The 21,259-nt window shown below is 42.7% G+C and overlaps 1 long non-coding RNA gene across 2 annotated transcripts in view; it reads left to right on the forward strand.

The window, feature by feature from the left end:
* The window catches only part of LOC144312976 (uncharacterized), a 64,836-nt gene that overhangs the window by 13,461 nt on the left and 30,116 nt on the right, over positions 1-21,259 (forward strand). Inside the window, exons 4-5 of one of the 2 annotated variants that reach the window (XR_013378617.1) lie at positions 9,787-9,887; positions 10,421-10,945. This is a non-coding gene — a long non-coding RNA (uncharacterized LOC144312976). Of the gene's footprint in view, positions 1-9,786; positions 9,888-10,420; positions 10,946-21,259 lie in introns of those variants that run through there. The other variant, XR_013378618.1, reaches the window with a different exon arrangement.

Genomic DNA, 21,259 nt, shown 5'->3' on the forward strand with positions numbered 1-21,259 from the left:
GTGCCCCTCAAAATGGAGTTTGGTGGCAGTGGGAGCCGAGCAGAGTTCACAGGGGTGCAAGCACGGGCAGTGTCCTTGCAAGGAATGGGAGCCTTGGCCTTGGAACTTGGTGGCAGGCCTGACTCAGATTCTCTTCCTGAGAGAACTGTCTCTCCCTCCCCAGTTGGACATTCGATTCCTCTGACTCCACTTGGTTCTCAGCATCTGCCTGCCTCAAGGATGGAATGAGCTGGCTATGCCAGTGTGGGATTCTGAACCTTGCCATGGTGATTTCGCGCTGCAAAATTGACTATCCCAGCTTCTGCTTTCATCTCAGTCTTGGGAGCTTGGGGAGTGTGAGTCCCCCTGGACTTGCCCTTGATCTGTAGACAAAATGCAGTGACACAGCCTGTGGCTAAGACACAGCCCTTGGACCTGGTCAAGGGGCCTGACTTCTGCCTGCCTGAGAAGAGGCTGTCAAGCAGATGGCCCTCCCCAGAATGACCTGGGCTCTACTCTTCTTCTTTTTCTTTTCTTTTTCTTTTTCTTTTCTTTTTTTGACTTGGTCTCACTACTTTGATCACCTGTCACCTCTTTCTACAACCACTCCTCCTTGCTCCTTAGTCTGCCATGAAATTTTAATTTAAATGTTAATAGTGAAAACCCATTCTCAATTTATATTTTCTAGTTTAACTTCTAGGGATGGTGTTTCTAGACGTCAACTTCCAGACTGGAAGAAAGCGTACTCATGAAATAACAGTGTCCATGGCTCAGTTAACTTCCTTAAAGCACCATTTCTGGATACATTTTGTGAAGTCACAGTTTAGAAAAACAAAGCTCCCAAAAGGCTCTAAGAATGAAGCCATGTTCAGACTGGCAATCCGACTAACTTATAAACATTTTCTCCATTTATTTAACTTTCCCCATCCAAATGCAGAGATGGGAAACATAGTTTGGGGAGAAATGTGTTGATGCTGTTGGGGAGAGGGGAGTTGCTGAGCTCCTGCTGGCCCTTGTATTTCCCCCCATCTCAACCACCACTCCCCAGCTATGAGCAAGCAGGCACACCCACAATGGGCATAGCACGTGGGGTTCAAATGAAACCATGGGGCAGTCTACAAGACTGCCACCAAAATATAATCCGCATCAGCCTGCAAAACTGCTCCCCTTTTAACCATACCCCCCAGGGCTCATTTTGCCCTTCGGAAAACTCCTTATACTTCTGCCTAAAGATTGGCCCTTTCTGACAGTGTTCTTCTCAACTTTATAGCTCTAGTATACCTTTGCTGTTAGGACAAATAGTTTTAATGGAGTGCCTTCTATTTTCTCTGTACCCTAAAGGTATTACCTCATTCAATCCTGAACAAAGGAAGAGGCAACGAATAACTGCTTTTTACAGCCTAACACCCAAAGCTCAGAGAGGTTCCTAGTTAGGGTTGAGTAGCAGAGCCAGGGCTGAAGCCCAGCTGAGGCTGACTCCACAACAGGAGCACACTCTTCCTGTCTCACCCCGGGCCAGTAGGAGGCTCACCTGACAGATGGAGAGGTGAGTTACAGATGTCACAACCACCAACTGAGCAAAGGAGAGAACGAAGCAGAACTTTTCTTTGCTCACAGCTGTGAGTAAATGTATTTCTGGCCAGTGTATTTCTTACCAGAAATAGAGTTGCCCAAATATTTATTTGTAAGAGGTACAGAGTAGTACAGTTGGAAAAACATCTATCCAAGAACCAGAAGTTCAAGGACTCATACATTTGCACTTTGTAAGTTGGGTTGACCTTGAGTAGGTGTAAATCACCCATACTCTCTGTGCTCGTTTCTTCCTCTATCAAGTGAGGATAAACAATGCCTGCCCTCCCTTCATCGCAAGGCTGCTATGAGAATCAATGAAGTGATTGAAGTGAAAAATACAAAATGTTCTATAAATCATGTATAAATACATATTTTTATATTGATGTATTTCCACCTGATAAAAGAACATGTTGGGGTCTATGAATCCATTCTTTAGATCTGCTCTTGGACATAACATTCAGTTTCTCTTGGCCTCAGTTTCCCCCTCTGTAAAATATGGCCATGGGGTTCATTGAACCCTAAGCTTTTTTCTAGCTCTGACCTTCAGCAGATTAATGACTCTTCCTGATTCCTACCATGCTTTCCAACCAGAGATGAGGTTCCCTCACATAGAGCCATCTGTCTTCTCAACCAAGAAGAGGCTGGATATTAAACAGCAAAGGTGTCCCCACAGATGTTCACTACAAAAATCAAACAAACAAACAAACAACAAAAATGGCAGAATTAAATTCAGAGAGGAATAATAACATCTCTATCTCCTCCATAAGGCTTATCACAGGATATTATGTGCCACACAGTATGGTTGGAATAAGATGGATGGAAAAACAGTCCAGAACAGGAGACAGACTTTAAACAAATATTTTCCCAGGTAACTACTTAATTAGAGTTGTGACATATGCTATGACATAGAGTAAGACTGTTGATCAGGAGATTATGTAATGGATCAGAGGGTCTCAGAAGGATTTCCCAAGGAAGGGGCATTTCTAACTATTTCTTGAAGGAGGATCTGGATTTAGCAGGGCATGGGAAGGGGTTAAGAAGACATTAGAGGATATTCTAGGCAGAATGAATGTACAGTGCCAAGATCTTTTAAAGAGGAAAGTTCTTGATCTATTTGGATCACTGAAAATAAGTTGATTTGGCTACAATGCTGCTAGTGACAGGGAGAATGGCATGACATGAGGTTCCAGATATGGACAGGAACAGATCATGCAGGATCTTATAGGTTAAGATGAAGAATCTGGGCTTTATCCCAAGAGCACAATGATGCCACTAGAAGGTTTTAAGCTAGAGGGTATGTTCAGAGAGATTATCCAGAAAGATCACTGAGGAAGCAACAAGTCTACTAGAGGGGTGTAGGAGTGGTGCACCCAAACGAGTCAAGAGGCCTGGGTTGTGGTGAAAGGTAAGAGCAGACGGTGACTGGGACCAGTCTGGTGGCCATGGAGATAGAGAAATGTGGAAGTAGTTGAGAGATACTTAGGAGGTGAGATGCTCAGGATGGGGTCATTGATTGTGGGTGGTGGGGGAGAAAGAGGGAAGTAACTCATATATACTATACATTCGAATCCAGTGGGGTTGTTGGGACCATGATCCCCAATTTCCAGAGAAAGAAGGTCTCTCAGAAGCTGAGAGACTTGCCCAGATTGAAGAGCTGAAAATTTTGATTCTCAGAACTCTCAGTTCTTACACCGTAATTATTTCAGGTATATAAAGGCTCTTGTCCCAAGTGACTCATCCTAAGTGCTATCAATACTTCACAGAAAACTCAATGCAGGTCTGATTTCATGTGTATTGAATGCCAAGCACACCACAGCAAAGGCCATATGATGAGAAGGGACCGGAGTGAGCAAGTGACATCATGGGCCAAATAGAGTCGCTACAAAAACGTGCACCGCAGACTCCTTACACAATCACCTAATTATAGCTCCTGAGGAAGCGCTGTACAATAACACACTGCACGGAAGTCAGTGGATAACTGTCAGTGGGTCAGACGGTCTTTTTAATCTGAGTTGATATTTGGAAGATAATGTGTAACAGGCTCTATGAGGTTTTTGCGGTGGGGCTTTTGGCTGAACAGGTCATAAATCTTTCATGTCCAAGAGAAAGGTCTGTCCAGCTGGTGAGTGAACAGGCTCTTCCACACCCCGGATTCAAAGTCTGTCTGACCTTAAACCCGTTTCGCCTCGTATCCCAAAGAAAGAGAACAAAGATGTCACAAAGTTCACATAAATATGTGTGTATCCTACACGCAATGCAATGTTCACGTACCACTGCTCCTCCAACTGCAATGACCCAGCATGGTCTGGCCAAGGCAAACATTGATTTCTTTCCAAATATTCTGGTTTTAAAGACTATAGTTAAATAGCTCCCTTAAAGTTCCCAAATCATAAGAGGCAGAGTTTGGAAATTGAGTCTCTTCAAGCTCAGAGTCATGCTGTCTCATAACCAATCTGAGCCTCGGGTTCCTTGTGCACAATGAGGACCTTCTCCACCCCACAGCTCAGCTGTGGCAGTTAATACCTGGAAAGTGTCTCCCACAGGGCCTGGCTCACGGCGAACACTCGACAAATGGTCTCTATTAATTCCAATAGAGTGGCAAGAGAGTACATGTAACATTTAATGTAGAATTAAAATGAATATAAATTATACAAATAGTACACTCTGATTTATTCAGAAAGACTGAGACTGACATTTGAGTGTCACAGATATATCTGAGCTATTATTTAACATAGAGTAACAACACATTTCCCATTCAATGGCTAAAATTTTACTGGTCATGTCGGCTCCACTCTGCTCTCCCTGTATGACTCATTCATGATTCCCCAAGCACTTCAAGATCTTGCTATGCTTTCAATCCTTGAAAGCAGCATAGTTTCAGAAAATGCATGCAATAATGCCGGCACTGTTTCCTGCCTCACTTGGATTTTGCCTTCCTTCAGATGACAAACATGAATTACTCTTACTGAACTGATCTGTGCCAGATACGCTGCCAGATGCTGGCTCCACAAGCAAATGGATGGTGTGGTCACTGGCATCATGTAATTAGTTCATGTTCTGGTGGGGCGGCAGGCCTGGAAGCCCCGGTTCAGATGCGGTGTCCTGAGAGCTGTAAAAGCAGTAAATTCCATCTCTGGGGAAGAAAGGCAGAGGGAGCTACTTACTGCCTGAGCTCCAGAGGAAGAAGTATTCAAGAGCCTGCCTTTTTCCTCAATTTCACCATCTGACGGAGGTGCTAGGAAGTTGGCTCATTTGCTGGAGCCGTGAGAAATGGGTTTATGTAGGTGATGAAGAGGAGGGAGAGTTGCTGACCAGTGGCCCACTGAACCCCACAATGATTTGGTCCCATGGAGTTCCAGTTCAGATAGACACAGGGGAGAGGCAAAGCTGGCCGCCTTGCAGCTGACACAGACCCGGCCAGGGAGGCCTCTTCTCCTCACCTCACCCCACTCTCCTTAGTGTATCACTTTCTATCACCCTATCCTTAGCTCCTGCCACCCAGAAATTTTTCTCCAGATGGGAGGACTGGCAATCAGCTCCCCTCCCTTGTGTAACCAAATATCTCACCCTGAAGATATGCTCAGACTCTCTGGCCCGGGCTCAGCCCTCCGGTTTACAGCGTGGCACGACACAGCCAGCCAGCCTGCTCAGAGCCCCACCAGTTTCTAATTAAAACAGAACAAGTGTTTCTTTAGACACAGACCAATTTCTTAGAGGAGAAACAGCAGGTTCCTCTAAGGTTGGCCTGCAGGTCTCACACAGTGGGGTTGTTTATGAAGGAAAGGCAAACAGACTGGTTTTAGAAAGTACAAATGGATGTATTATTATTATCAACTAGTATCTTAACCATATTGCCACCTGACACTGACTACAAAGAACATGTCTCTGGAATGGCATTCAATAGATGGGGGTAGAAATCTCAATATTTTAATGTGTTGGAGCTGCAAAAATAAAAAATAATTTCCTGTCTCCCTTAGGTTATAAAAGTTTACCTAATCCTCTCCATATTGATCATATTCAGCATTATGATATGGAAATGTCAACATTCCTGAAAATAAAAGTTTTTATCATTAAGAGTTTAAAAAAATCAACCCAAATTCCAATGAAATTTGTAATTGAACACATTCCCCGTTTTAGTAGGCAAGATTGCATGGTTTAGCCCTGAGACCACCGACTTCATGGCCTAAGGACAGGGGTATTGTTCAAAATACTGAGGGGCCACATCTGTGCAGGGCAAGGACTAACCAGCAAATGGATGCAAGATTTAGCACTGGAGCAGGGAGGCAGCTACCAGATGGGACCTCTTTATGGCAGGTAGTTGGGAAGTGAGGTTGGGGTGTGCTATTGGAGAACGTGCCCCCAAGCAAGAAGGGTGCTAAGGGAGCTAAGAAAAGCTATTTACTAATAGAACAGGAAGATTTCACAATTTAGCAACTGGTTCAGGTGGACCGGTACACACCCACTAAATACTGGCCCTGCCCAAAGGGAACGGGCAAGAACCTAACTGAGGGAACAAGCTGGCTGAGAGGTTGATGCCCTAAAGGGGCAGATATGACCTGGCTCTTGCTAATTGCTGCTAGACCTTCTGATTTCTCACGAGAAGCTAAAAATCTGTATTTCATTATGGCAAGTAATCCACATTAAAAAAAATGAAGCCATGTGAGCCAAACCAAACAGGTGGGCTAGTAACCATTTTGTGACCTGTGATTGACAGTGATCCAGGGTAACAGGGCCCCTTGCACCCATAGTCTCCACAGAAACACGAACCTACCAAGTTGCTCCAAAAGCCACAACATCTCTCTACCCTTGAAGCCCCGGCCCTGATTCAGGCCACCTCATGCCTTACAGGCTTTATCACAACTGACCAAACTGGTCCTCAAACAGTGCCACAGACATTCCCCTCTTTTAAACTACCACCTACAAGGTGGCTTAGTCAGTTAAGGTTGGGCTCTTGATTTTGGCTCAAGTCCTCATCTCAGGGTCCTGATCTCGAGGTCATGAGACTGAACCCTATGTGAGGCTCTGCATCATGCTCCAGGTCAGGCTCAGTGCTGGGCATTGAGCCTTCTTAAGACTCTCTCTGTGTCTACAGGGGCTGCCATGGAGTTGGGCACCCAGAGTCCCAGAAAGGGAAAGAAGTTCTTCTGAGAACTTAGAACTTCTAAGAAGTTCTTCTTCTTCTAAGAAGAAGAAGCTATTTTCAATCCCTTTACTATATTTTTTAAAGATTTTATTTTATTTTTTTAGAGAGAGAGAGAGTTCACACACATGCATGTGAGTTGGGGGATGGGCAGAAGAGAGGGAGAGAAAGATCTCAAGCAGACTCCCCACTGAACGCAGAGCCCGATTTGGGGATCCATCTCATGACCCAAGCCAAAACAGAGTCATTCTCTTAAGTGACTGACTGAGCCACCCAGGTGCCCCCAGTCCTTTTACTATGTCAAGCAGTGACACCTAATGATGATAATGTGGTATCGCAACCCAGCTTTATTTAATTTGGAAGATGCTCACCTAAACATAGAGGAAATATATATATATATATATTTTTTTTATTGGAGTTCAATTTGCCAACATATAGCATAACACCCAGTGCTCATCCCATCAAATGCCCCCCTCAGTGCCCATCACCCAGTCACCCCCACCCCCCACCCACCTCCCTTTCCACCACCTCTTGTTCGTTTCCCAGAGTTAGGAGTCTCTCATGTGCTGTCTCCCTCTCTGGTATTTCTCACTCATTTTTTTCTCCTTTCCCCTTTATTCCCTTTCACTATTTTTTATATTCCCCAAATGAATGAGACCATATAATGTTTGTCCTTCTCCAATTGACTTATTTCACTCAGCATAATACCCTCCAGTTCCATCCACGTCGAAGCAAATGGTGGGTATTCGTCATTTCTAATGGCTGAGTAATATTCCATTGTATACATAGACCACATCTTCTTTATCCATTCATCTTTCGATGGACACCAAGGCTCCTTCTACAGTTTGGCTATTGTGGCCATTGCTGCTAGAAACATTGGGGTGCAGGTGTCCCGGCGTTTCACTGCATCTGTATCTTTGGGGTAAATCCCCAACAGTGCAATTACTGGGTTGTAGGGTAGCTCTATTTTTAACTCTTTGAGGAACCTCCACACAGTTTTCCAGAGTGGCTGCACCAGTTCACATTCCAACCAACAGTGCAAGAGGGTTCCCCTTTCTCCACATCCTCTCTAACATTTGTTGTTTCCTGTCTTGTTAATTTTCTCCATTCTCACTGGTGTGAGGTGGTATCTCATTGTGGTTTTGATTTGTATTTCCCTGATGGCAGAGCATTTTCTCATGTGCGTGTTGGCCATGTCTATGTCTTCCTCTGTGAGATTTCTGTTCATGTCTTTTGCCCATTTCATGATTGGATTGTTTGTTTCTTTGGTGTTGAGTTTAATAAGTTCTTTATAGATCTTGGAAACTAGCCCTTTATCTGATAGGTCATTTGCAAATATCTTCTCCCATTCTGTAGGTTGTCTTTTAGTTTTGTTGACTGTATCCTTTGCTGTGCAAAAGCTTCTTATCTTGATGAAGTCCCAATAGTTCATTTTTGCTTTTGTTTCTCTTGCCTTCATGGGTGTATCTTGCAAGAAGTTACTGTGGCCAAGAAGTTACTGTGGCAACACAGGGTGTTGCCTGTGTTCTCCTCTAGGATTTTGATGGAATCTTGTCTCACATTTAGATCTTTCATCCATTTTGAGTTTATCTTTGTGTATGGTGTAAGAGAATGGTCTAGTTTCATTCTTCTGTATGTGGATGTCCAATTTTCCCAGCACCATTTATTGAAGAGACTGTCTTTCTTCCAATGGATAGTCTTTCCTCCTTTATCGAATATTAGTTGACCATAAAGTTCAGGGTCCACTTCTGGGTTCTCTGTTCTGTTCCATTGATCTATGTGTCTGTTTTTGTGCCAGTACCACACTGTCTTGATGACCACAGCTTTGTAGTACAACCTGAAAATCTGGCATTGTGATGCCCCCAGCTATGGTTTTCTTTTTTAATATTTCCCTGGCTATTCGGGGTCTTTTCTGATTCCACACAGATCTTAAGATGATTTGTTCCAACTCTCTGAAGAAGTCCATGGTATTTTGATAGGGATTGCATTAAGTGTGTAAATTGCCCTGGGTAGCATTGACATTTTCACAATATTAATTCTTCCAATCCATAAGCATGGAATATTTTTCCATCTCTTTGTGTCTTCCTCAATTTCTTTCAGAAGTGTTCTGTAGTTTTTAGGGTATAGATCCTTTACCTCTTTGGTTAGGTTTATTCCTAGGTATCTTATGCTTAACATAGAGGAAATAAATAAGAATATGACATTTAAATATTTTATACAAGAGAAAGCCCAAAATTGAAAGATGCAGCAAAGACATCTGAAATAGTCATGGTCACTATTTGAAGCCTTTCTTTTAAATTCAACTATTGAAGGATTTTTAATGGTAAAAATGTGGCACCAATTCTTTAATAGTTTTTTAGAAAATTGAATTTAAAGATTAGAAAGGTAGTCTATACCCATTTCTCCTATATTTCATTCCTGAAATGTATATATTTTTCAGGTCTTGGGAATGCTCTTTAAAAGATAGTCTTCCTTTCCCAAACATCTGAATATACTTGACTCAACTGAACTGTTAACTTAAAAATGGTTAAGATGCTGAATTTTATGTTACATGTTTTTTACTAAAATAAAATAATTTTTATAATAAATTTATTTTTTAAGGTAGAGATGGGCCTCAACCCACTCTCCTTAAGAGGTCCTTAATATGGAGAAAGCAGGCATCAACACAAGATAAAGAGAAGTACAAAGAGAGTGATTGAGATTAAGCCTAAATCTTGGTCCTTGAATTCCATAGTCTAGTCCTAGGAACAGCTGTACCAAGAAGCAAATTGTTTACCTCTAGTTGCTATGATCCCATCCTTCAGGGGTGATCATTCATTCAGTAGGCATTTACTGGGGCCTATTACCGAGGCTCTGAGGGTATCATTAAAGCATAGTCTGTGTCCTTCACTTACTCAAAACCCAGATTCTAGTTAATGTGCTGCCAATATACTTGGAGTTGGAGATGAAATAGGTACCTGCTAAGGCCCAGCCTCTCGATGATTCATTAGTCCATAGCAACATTTGCATGCCTGGTCACGAGGTCAGGTGGCCCCCAGGGAGCCCACACCTGCCTGTATCTAAAGATGTTCACCACTTTTCTTATTCACTTTCAGGTATGAAAGCATAGATGTCTCCTTACTAGCCTCCTCCTTGCCATCCCGCTCTGACTGCAAGAGGTCCTGAACTTACCCAGGGAGCAAAATAAAAGCTGAAGGTAAAAATGAGTGGTGGAGGCAATAGGCATCTGTTTATGTCCAGTCAATGAGAAAAGGTAAATGTAACCCACCTCCATGTTTTCTCTGAGCCTTGAGCCTTCTGCTTTCTGTACCCTTGGAAATTCACCAGGTAGCAGTGATTTCGTCTCCTTAGGCTGGCTCCTGAGTGAGGCACTTGCCCACACAAACTTAGCATCCAGCGGATTGGTAGGAGTTAGACTGAAGGATATTAGACCCAAAAGAGAGCTTAGAATCAAGGATTATCATCTTATAGATAGGAAATTTACCAACTCTTGTGGTAAATTTGTGGTACCACAAGAGTTGGTAAATTTCCCAAGCTCACAGCAATTATTTGTCAAGTCTGAAGCAGAACTCAGGTCTCCTGACTCCCACTATAATCTATGCTAAGCCCAAGATACCTCTACTAAGAGAATACAATAGACTATTAAGACATAGATGGTCCAGTTTCAGGCTCTGATCACATAAAAGTTTTAGAAGTCTTTCATGTTCATTTTCAGTGTCTTTTTGCTAGGCCTCTGGATTAAGGTAATGATGGCAACACCTATACCCAGTCATGGATTTTATACAGAAAGGCTGGAGAGCCTGCCCGGAAGCCCTCCCACCCTGCCAATTGGATCATGTTCTAGTCTCGGGTTGAGTTCCATGGGAGCTTGAGGATCCAGACTTCAGTTCAGGTCTCCAGTCAGTGGAATAATGGATGTCACTGTCGGCTCTAGAACACATCTCTGTGCCTCTATCTTCATGAATGAAATGATTTATTGCGAAACTCTAGTGAGGTTATTGTGAACATCAAAAGGCAGTGTAAGCTGTTGTTAAATGTATGCGACTTTAAGATAGAACACTTTTCGATAATGATGTATCAATGTAGGCTCATCCATTATAACAAATGTACCACTCTGGGGGAAGACGCTGATGACGAAGGAGACTGTGCATGTGTGGAGGCAAGGGATAGATGTGGGAAACCTCTGTACTTTCCTCCCAGTTTTGCTGTTAACCTAAAACTGCTCTAAAAACTACAGTTTTATAGTTCAGTATTTTTACAGTGTATTAAATAATAAATTACTTTAAAAAGACAGAACACCATTAATCCACATTACCTCTATTATCACACAGTACCTTTCCTCTTAACTCAAAATATGGAGTGCTCCATTTTATGGGAAGACAGAGAATTAAGAGGCTGTAGTGGAGCCAAGACATTAACACTGCTTGGGGCTGCCCCAGATCTGACAGCCAGTCTCTCAACTCAGCCATATCATTATTGGGGTCTTGAGGGCCCCTAAAGCACCAAATTTCCCAGATCTCCTTGAGCTCAGAATCAGAAGGAACATGACTACTCTATGTTGTCATGAGAAGTGCTTCATGGGGCAGTGTTCATGACCTCTTGCTTCAGAGTCACTTGGGACACTTGTCACAAATGCAGAATCATGGGCCCTGCCTCAGGGTCTTACTGAATCCAAATGACTGAGAGGGGGGCCCAGAATTTGATATTTCTAGTAATTGTCCCAAGATGACTCTGATGCAGCCTGATGTATCAGAATCAGTTTCTGCTGATATTGGATCACCCTTTTATGTTGAGACCATACACCAGAAGGCTGAATCCATAGCGTGTCTGAATCCAGAAAGCCTCCCTCCAGGCAACATTCTTTCTGCAACTTGTAAGGCACCACAAGCTGTCAGAAAGGGCGGTGTGGACAAGGACATCACTGAGGGCTTTTTGGACTTCAGAAGGGGGAAGGGTCCAGCTCCCATTTCCCAAAGAATGGCTGCTTCAGCAAAGGGCTGAGTGAGAGGTTAGTAATGCAGCCATGGCCACAATTATGTACTGCCCAGACAGATGCTGCCCAAGTGCATGACTTACACCCCAGTCATGGGTTTGACTTTTGTGGGATCTCTGGTCTGACATTTTCTAAGACCAGATCACTTTCCCTATATCTGAGGGTTGACAGGATATTTATGAACAGTGCCCATAAAATGCCACCTGGGGGCTAGAGAATTTCTCGATCCCAGGGTCACCTCAGTCTGATTTAAGTCCCTGTGCTTCAGTTTGTTTAGGAGCATAACAGAAACTCTCCCGCTGCCCTGCCTCCAAGGGGCATTGCCAGGAGAAAGAGGCAGGATTTGCAGAAAGGCAAACCTCAGCTCACCTGCAGATGCCCCTGTGTGAATATACGCTCTGGGATTTAGGTGCCATCCTTGTCTGAAAATCAAAATGGATTCCACCTGCTGCGGCTCATATCTGGGTCTTGCCAGGCCGCACACCCAGGGACTAGAACTGAAGGGAAGCCAGCTGCCCCTTCCAATCACACAAGGCCCTCTGGCATTTCAGTTCTTGGCTTTCCACCGCAGCACACTCCATGTCAGCAGCCCTATGACCCCACTTGGTGTGAGAGTCCGTGGCAGTCCCTGCCAGCACTGTTGGAAGCGCTCTGAGGCTCTGGACGCTGCCACCAAGGCAGCCGGCTGCTATGCCCTTCCTTCCTGCCTTTCACATTTCCCTCCCAGGCAGTCCTGAGGTGCTTCTTCATTTCACCCTTACTCCTTTTGGAGCAGCCTTGGAATTGTTGGTGTTTCTTTCAAAAAGAGCAAAGAGAGCAAGAGAGATCAGGGGAGACTAGATTGGAGACGGACTTAAACTCAAAAGCCTCCAAAGTCTTTTTGTGAGGCTTCTATTTGGATTCTCCAACAACTATTTTTCAAAGAGCAATCTGAATTTTAAGCACAAGTCTCAATCAATGAAAAGACTCCAATATGACTAATGATGGCTCAGGAAGTTAGCAAGAGAAAATGAAAAACTGATTTCAGTTTTTCTGGACTGCATTTGAAAGACATGGGTAAAGAAATCAGATCTACCTTTGAAAACCAAGGGCGGATAGAAGGCAAACCAAGCTGAGGAAAGATTAGTCTAGAATTGCTGGCAAATCCCTTTTAGTCAGGCCAAATTTGTGCGTGTATTGGCCCCTTGTGTGACCATAATGATTGCCACTTAACAAGCATTTACTGTTGTCTTGGCCATTGGTGAAGTCTTTCTCTTATATTAATTATTTCATTTAATCTTGACAACAACCCCACAAGTGAAGTATTGGTTTCTCAGTTCTACAGATGTGGACATTGAGGCTCAACAAAGTGAAATAGCTTGCCCAAGGTCACCATACTCAGTAGAGCTGGGATCCCAACCTAGGTCTGTCTCATTCTGGTCAGTGACTCCAAGAATAGCAGAGCTGAAGAAACACTGGGCTGCTATCAAAGATCTTTATTTATGAAGAAAAAAAATCTTTATTTATGGTCCCAGCTCTACTATTAACAGATGGTGTGTCCCATCACAAGTGGCTGACCCTCAGGGCTCTAGTTTTCTCAACTGTAAAATGTGGGGCTCAGTAGTCGATAGGCTCAAATGCCCTTTCCATGCCTACCAATCTCTAACTACAGCTTCTCTCTTGCACACTATTCCAGCAGCCCTCCAGCTTTCTCTGAATTTCATGATACATAGTTGGTCATAATTATAACTTATGGGATCCTTAATCCTGATTTTGTTGGCCTCCAAATTGCAACATTGTTTTTATAAGTAAAAAAATGCAACCTGCTTGACAAGTGTCTGCTTTGCCACAGCCCACATTGTGACCAGCTCCCAAGGCACACTGCTGTAAAGGTAAGGGAATGCTTGTCAGACAGCTCCAGAGATAAAAGCAGTAATGTTTGCTTGTGTTGCTCTGCCTTCTCATTATTCACAGTCCTGTGATCTTCAGTAAAGGGGAAAAATTGGAAGCTAACTACACATACACTAAAAGAATAATGTTGACTGTTGTTGACTGTTTATAATGAGAAAGATCTTGGAAGATGTGAGTAAATCCAGACGCAGCTCAGTTAGAACCACACATCTGGCCTGGAGCAGCTTCATGAATCTCACCTCCAAGCCACACATAATCAGGCAAAAGAGAGGGTCAACATGCACCATAATTTTGGACTTCAGCCAGCCTTGCACCCGTGAAATAAAGAACATGGTCACTGGGGCAGATCAATAGGAGAAAGGCTAAGGGGATGGATCATAGTCTAGTCTCCAGCTTCCAAGAGGGGCTAACTGTTGGTGGGCACTGAACATGTAAGGCCTGGATTTCAAAACTAAGATTGCACATTTTTGGGATAAAGAAATGTATCTGCAAGAATGTTCTTCAGGATTTACTTGTTTCAGGCCAAAATACACATATGCCACAATATAGTATTTCCAAGAAATATCTTGAGTCCAAGATCTCTGAAAAGCCAGCCTGCTCCTGCTAGGGCGCCTCTGAATATAGAAGCAGTAATGAGAACATTTGTGTAACGATTCATTGTTTGCAAAGTGCTTTCACACTCTGATCCTTCTAACATCCCAGAGTCACCGAGGTTCCAAAAAGCTTATGTAACTTGCTTGACCCGGCATTTGAACCCAGGTCTCCTGACTAGAGCTTTTCTCCACACCATGTATTTCTGAATAATAAGATTTTTTTCCACAAAGGAAATAAATCTTATTTTTAAAATAAAATAAGCAAAAGAAAAATGACTACATACCTAGGAGGCAAGATTTCTGCTGGCTGTTTGTCATGGTTGACTTGCTATTTTTCATAAACAAGAGGCAGTAAGGTCAAAGGGAAGACCACATGGTACCCAACGAAGTGAACACAATATTTTTCAATGTTGGGGAGAAGTAACAGCAAGCAAGAAAAAAGCAATATCAAAATAGCCTATGAGAAAGGCAAAAGACAGTTTTCCCATTTTTCTAAATTTAGATAGGTTTCAGATGCTGTCACTGCCAGCACCATGAGAGTCTTTGTGTCAAACATGACCAGCAGCAAGGCCAAGAGGTAGATCAGGGTTCCAACTGGCTTCATGAGAAGCTGAATCAACGAGAGTCCACCTAAGACAACCATAGCCAAATCTTGGATAACTTTCACATTAGAAGACAACCTCTCAAACACACAGAATCAAATTCTTCCTGTGAATAGAGCATCCTATCTGCCACCACAGCAATTCTTAATTATGGGGCTGATATGGATTGGGGCTTATTTTCTAAAAATTTGCCCTTCATATACATTACTGAGATACTAATAATAAATTGCCACAAGCAACCAATTATATTAGCATTTCATAATTTGCAAAGCTTTTACTCTTTCTCTCTGTCTTGTCTGAATTGTAAAATACTCCTCTGGATGTAGTCTGAGTGATCGATATTGCCATTCTACTGATGAAAAACTGAGGCTCACAGTTTATATGACTTCCCTAAACTCACAAAATTACTAACTAGTGAAGGAGAAACATAAACCCTAAACTCCTGACTTCATATTTCATGCTACTTCCAAGATACCAGCCATACCACTGATTAAGACTCCTGATTAATGTAGTAAATATTCTTCTCTCATATGTTTATCTTTTGCCATGGCTGATCAACTTCAGAGATCTGAGAGCGGCCCCAGACATCTGGTCACATCAGCTCTGTCAAGCAGATCTGAGGAGAGAATCCAGTTGTCAGCCACCCACGCTTCAAAGTGACTTATAAACAGCAAAACCATCAGCCATGGATGTCTCAGAATAAGAAAATCTATGAGGAAGACCTACTCATAGGCTTAGAATGTCATGGATACTTTGGATAGGAGGTTATAATGCTGGATGTCTGCCTGTCTGTCCTGAGGATGAGGGAGAGATAAGACCATGTGTGGAAGCTGTAGCAGCTCAGGGAACAACTCCCAGCCAAGTCAAGCTGAAGGGGAAACGGAGAAGGGCCAGCAACTCTGCTGACTCAAAGAAACTGATGGCAAAAATATTACAATTATTTCCTTTAGCTATGGTCTCTGGGTTTGTTCCAAGTGGTTCCTGAGTCTGCTCATCCTACAGAATAATATCTGTCCCCTCACCCCCACTCCATCAAGAAAAACCAAGTGACCTCACTGCCTTACAACAAATTCTTAATGAGTCCACCCTCAGAAGATCAAACAGGAGGTCTTTCTAGAAACCAGTGGCTAGATATTCAAAATGTAAGAATTAGTTGCATTAGAAATTGTATTAGTTGTCTATTGCCGTATTAACAAATTATTCCAAAATTTAGCAGCTTAAAACAACAAATAGAATAACTCAAGTCCGTACTGATGGTTGAACCTAGGGAGCAGGGAAGAGAAGTGGAAGACAATAGGATTTGAAACTTTGATGTTAGATCTGGAAGGTCTTGTGATTTTTCCCCCCTTTTCCTGAGCACTTAGTGGATTGTGATATGCAGCCCTCGAGAGTCCTCATGGATCCACTGTTGCTTACATCTTGTTGCAAGGTGTATTCATTCCCTGGGGCTAAAATTTTCACAGACTGGATGACTTAAAACAATAGAAATTTAGTTTCTCACAGTTCTGGAGGCTAAGTCTGAAAACCACTGTCATCAGGACCAAGTCTCTGAGGGCTCTAGAGAAGAATCTTGCCTTGCCTCTTCCCAGCGTCTGGCGGTTGCCTGGCAGTCCTTAGAGTTCCTTGACTTGTAGCTACATCACTCCAGTAGCTGCCTCCATTTCACATGTTGTTGTTGTTGTTGTTGTTGTTTTATCTCTGTATCTTTACATGATCTTCTTATAAGGACACCAGCCATCAGATTTAGGGCTCATGCTAATCCACTATGACCTCAATTTAATTGTATCTACGAAGACTCTTTCCAAATAAGGCCACATTCTGAGGTTCTCAGAGGGCATGAATTTTGGGGGACACTATTCAACCCAGTATACTAGGAATATTTCCCAGAATCATCTCTGTCCTCTCCAATTGGGCATTCACTGATAAGGTAACTACCAAGATTACAATAATTCTACTTAGCAAATATGAGTCATTCCTTTTGACCCTCCATAATTCTGTTTTCATAATCAGTTCTAGGAAAAGAATCCTATGTACATAAGGAAACTTTAAGCACAGAAATAAAGCAAAAACAGTTTTGCTTATGATAGCACGTTTGAAAACTATCCATGGGGATCCCTGGGTGGCGCAGCGGTTTGGCGCCTGCCTTTGGCCCAGGGCATGATCCTGGAGACCCGGGATCGAATCCCACGTTGGGCTCCCGGTGCATGGAGCCTGCTTCTCCCTCTGCCTATGTCTCTGCCTCTCTCTCTCTCTGGGTGACTATCATAAATAAATAAAAAAAGTTATTTAAAAAAAACTATCCATGTTTCTAATAATGAAAGAATAGTTCTAACTATTCCATTAGAAAGATCCTAATCTTTCTAACAATGAAAGAATAGTTATTAAGTATAGAAAATACATCTCTATAATAAACTACCAAGTAGCCCCTAAAATTATGAGGCTTGTAGTAATATAGAAAATTTACATATTTAACAAGTGAAGAATACACCATATTTTAAATAAATATTCTAATTATGTTTTAAGAAGAGCAAATAATACTCAAAATTGTACATAAAGTTTAAAATTGGAATGTGGTTCATTAAAATATTAGCACTATGTTTAATGACTTCTTATCTTTTAGGTTGTTCCAATTCTGTATTTCTGCATAAAAAACAACCTCATAACTTATTGCTTAAAATGATAATAATCATGTACTCTCATTAATTTGTGATCCGATTTGGGCAAAGCTCCTAGGGGGTTGACTCATCTCTGTTCCATGTGTGACTGAACTGATACTGAAGGATCTGCTTGCCAAGGTGGCTCAACATGTTGGTGCTGGCTCTCAGCTGGGAGCTCAGTTAGGGCTGGCCAGGGGCCTCAGTTCTTCTCCAGGTGGGTTTCTCTATGGGGCTGCTGAAGCTTCCTCACAACACAGCAGCCCAGTTTCAAGAACAACTGTTCTGAGAGAAAGGAAGTAGAAAGTGCAAGTATCTTAATGGCTGGGCTGGTAACTTGAACAGTGCCACTCCTGTCATGTTCTGTTGGTCAAGTCATCACAGAGCCTGCTCAGATTTAAGGGAAGGGGCTCTTCCTGATGAGAGGAATGTCTCAAAGAACCTGTGGTCATCTTTAATCTACCATTTTATGCCAACATTTTCCAGATAATAAACAAATGCTTTTATTTAAGAATTTGAAGACCCCTAATATAAACTCTGATAATTCATAGAACTACTTAAAATAGCAAAGTTCTCTACTCTTAGCTCCTAAAGCCCCTTCTCTACCTACACACACACACACACACACACACACACACACGCACACGCACACGCATACACACACGGAAGATCTCCCATCTTTAGGCACTTCTCCCCCAGTCAGTTCTTTGATGAGGGTGTTGAGTAAACTGGAGCCATGGTCATGGTGGCTTGTGGTATACCCCATTCCAGATAGATACTTTTCAAAAAGGATTTGTTAACAACCCTCCCCTATTTCCTAACTTCCTCACATACAAGAAAACCGATGAATGAAGGAAGCATGTCACCTCTAGAGGGCTGCTGACCCAGGTTGGAGGCACACACCTAAGTAGATATCTGGCTACCCTCCTTATTTCCTACCATATCTGACTAATTAGTTATTAAACACTGAAGGGCTCACAGATGCCTGAATTAGTAATATCAACTCCTAAAAGCTTTTCTCAAATTGGCTCAAATCTCGTAATATTCACTCTTAGATCACATAAAGAGGCACTTACCTCTGGATGCTGCTTTCAGGAAATCATAAAGCTGACGATTTTAGCTGTTAAATGGGACAAAAGGCTAATCATCTTTAAAGAACAGAAATTAAGGTGTGACTAAAAATAATGTATCAACTGCCTAAGATTAAATGGGAGCCAGCATGTTCGAGGTTTGGGCTTAGTTTGTTCTGTTTGGAATTTTGCATGTGTGTGACAGTTATGTCCTGATTTTCAAGTCTGGATGACCCAATTTTACCAGACCTCTGTGAGATCAAAGAGCTGCTACCAGGCAGCCCAGGTGGCTCTGCGGTTTAGCACCGCCTTCAGCCCAGGGTGTGATCCTGGAGACCCGGGATCGAGTCCCATGTCGGGCTCCCTACATGGAGCCTGCTTCTCCCTCTGCCTGTGTCTCTGCTTCTCTCTGTCATGAATAAATAAATAAAATCTTTAAAAAAAAAAAAAAAAAGAGCTGCTACCAACACCCAATAACCCAGAATTTTAATTAATGCTGTGGATCCACTCTACAGAAAGATATACATGAACATAAGGAAAGTGTGTTGCATACTTTGGGGCATTCACAGACACCCTGCCTAGGTTATGAATCTCCATGTCAGAGACCTCTTAGATCTTTGGTGATTCAGGATAGGAAGTGAGTGCTTCAGAGTGTCATGATAGCTTAGGGCCTGTTAGGCCATGCCAGGCACAACACAGGCAGTTGTTTACAATCCTGTTTTTTCCTTGAGCTATCACAATAGTCACCTGTGAATAAACCCCAAGAGAGAAAGGCCAAACAGCCTAGATACAGCCTGAGCTTCTGTACTAATGATCCTCCTTCCCACTGGTGAGGCAGACACACTTCTCACACCTCATTCTCTTTCCATCCATTCCTTACCCTTCCCTGTTTCTCTTTCCCTCTGCCAAATATTTAATGAGCACCTTTTTAATCCCTTTCTTGGGGGCAGGGGCTAGCAAAACAAATGTGAATAAAATATGGCTCCTCCTATTCATTAAAGAAATTCATTGAACATTCACAGAACCCAACGGGCTTTAGTTTTTATAATCTACATTCCAGTGGGGGAAACACGCTCAAGTCCACAAGCCACACACATATACATTTACAATGAACAGAAAAGAAGGCCATAGCATAGAGATATGTAAGCAACGTTGGGGGCAGAGGAGGGATCAACTGTCTGCTAGGAGGGTCATGGAAGGCTGCTCGGGAAAGATGGCATTGATCCCCATATTCAAAAACAGGCAGACAAGGATGGAAGAAGGGACAATATGGGCAAAGGCACTCAGGTGCAAAACACATGGAACGTCCAGGTTCAGAGATGCTGGAACTGAGAAGCCTGTGCGAGCTCAGCAGGAGTTAAAGCAGGAACAGGGAGAGGCTGAATCTGGACATCCCAAGCGTCACACAGATGAACTCAAACTACTGACACAGATACTCTGGAAGGCTCTACACAGAGGGATGAAATGATAGATTTTCGTTTTAGAAAGCAAGTCTGATGGCAGAATAGAAGATGGATTTGATGAGGACCAGATGAAAAATAGGGAGATTAGTTGGGAGGGAGGCTCCTGGGAGGTCCTGGTCAGGGATAAAAGAGGGTCTAAATTCTAGCAGGGGCAGCAGGGAAGACGAAGGTCAAATAGAAGGCAGTCAGCAGATGGCATGGATGGAAACTGGCAAATGACTGCATGAGGTGGGAGGGGGGTGAGGCAGGAATCATCATTATGCCTTACTCCCTTCTTTGAGCGAATAGAAATGTAGTGGACCGAGACACGGAATACTGGGTTGTATGGAGTAAGATAATGAAGCTTGAGGGGCATGGGGAGTGTGAGGGCCTGTGAAATACCCACTGCAGATTCTACCCTGGTGATGGGACTACAGGTCCAATGACCACCCACTATCTGTCCAGTCCTGGTTCTGAGGTCCTCGCTCACCAAAATTGATAACGGAAATCTTCCCTCTCTCTTGCCAATCTTGTATGGAAAAACAATTTTGTATAAAACGCTCAAGTGCGAGATCGATCATCTCAAGCATGAAAAGGGCCACTCGTGTTGTGGGTAACAATGAGAAAATCATCTTCGTGCTAAATCTGTCTTTCTCTCCCCTTACATCATAGCAGGCTCCGCCAAGACCACTATGATCAAGTTTTTATTCCTCCCTCCAACCCTCCACAACAACTTTTGGCTGTGTAAGACGAATACTTCCATATGGTGCAATGTTTATGTTAAGACAGGAAAAAATATGAAATGCTTTCAGTAAATTTTATCCAAGAAACAGTAAATTTACAAATCCTAAGCACTTGGAACAAAATATTGGTCTGTAATTGATTTTGGATGAAGTGTATTTCAACGGGAATAGGAAACTTGGGACAGTTTGTTAACTACTGATGCTTAGAAATCTTGGGTGTCTTTGTATATACTGTAATCTCAGACAGATTACTTGACTTCTTGAATCTCTTTTGTCTTATCTGTAAAATGGGTTTAGCAATTTTACCTATTCATGGGATTTTGTGAGGATTAAATGAGCTACTGCAGATAAAGAGCTCAGAAGAGTAGTCATCAGATAGTAGGCACAGTAGCAAATGTCAGTTATTACCTATAAGCTAAGTGATGAGGGAAGGGGAAGAGAATGAAAATGGTGGTAGAAGAGAAAAAGGACAGAGAGTAGTTGACAAGGATGAAGGTTTTGAGGATTTATTTATGGAGGAATGCCCATTACTACCCATCTCAGAACTGCAGAGGCAGGAAAGCTGTGTACATGTGATCTTG

Source organism: Canis aureus, chromosome 4 (assembly GCF_053574225.1).
Source record: "Canis aureus isolate CA01 chromosome 4, VMU_Caureus_v.1.0, whole genome shotgun sequence".
Taxonomy (NCBI): domain Eukaryota; kingdom Metazoa; phylum Chordata; class Mammalia; order Carnivora; family Canidae; genus Canis; species Canis aureus.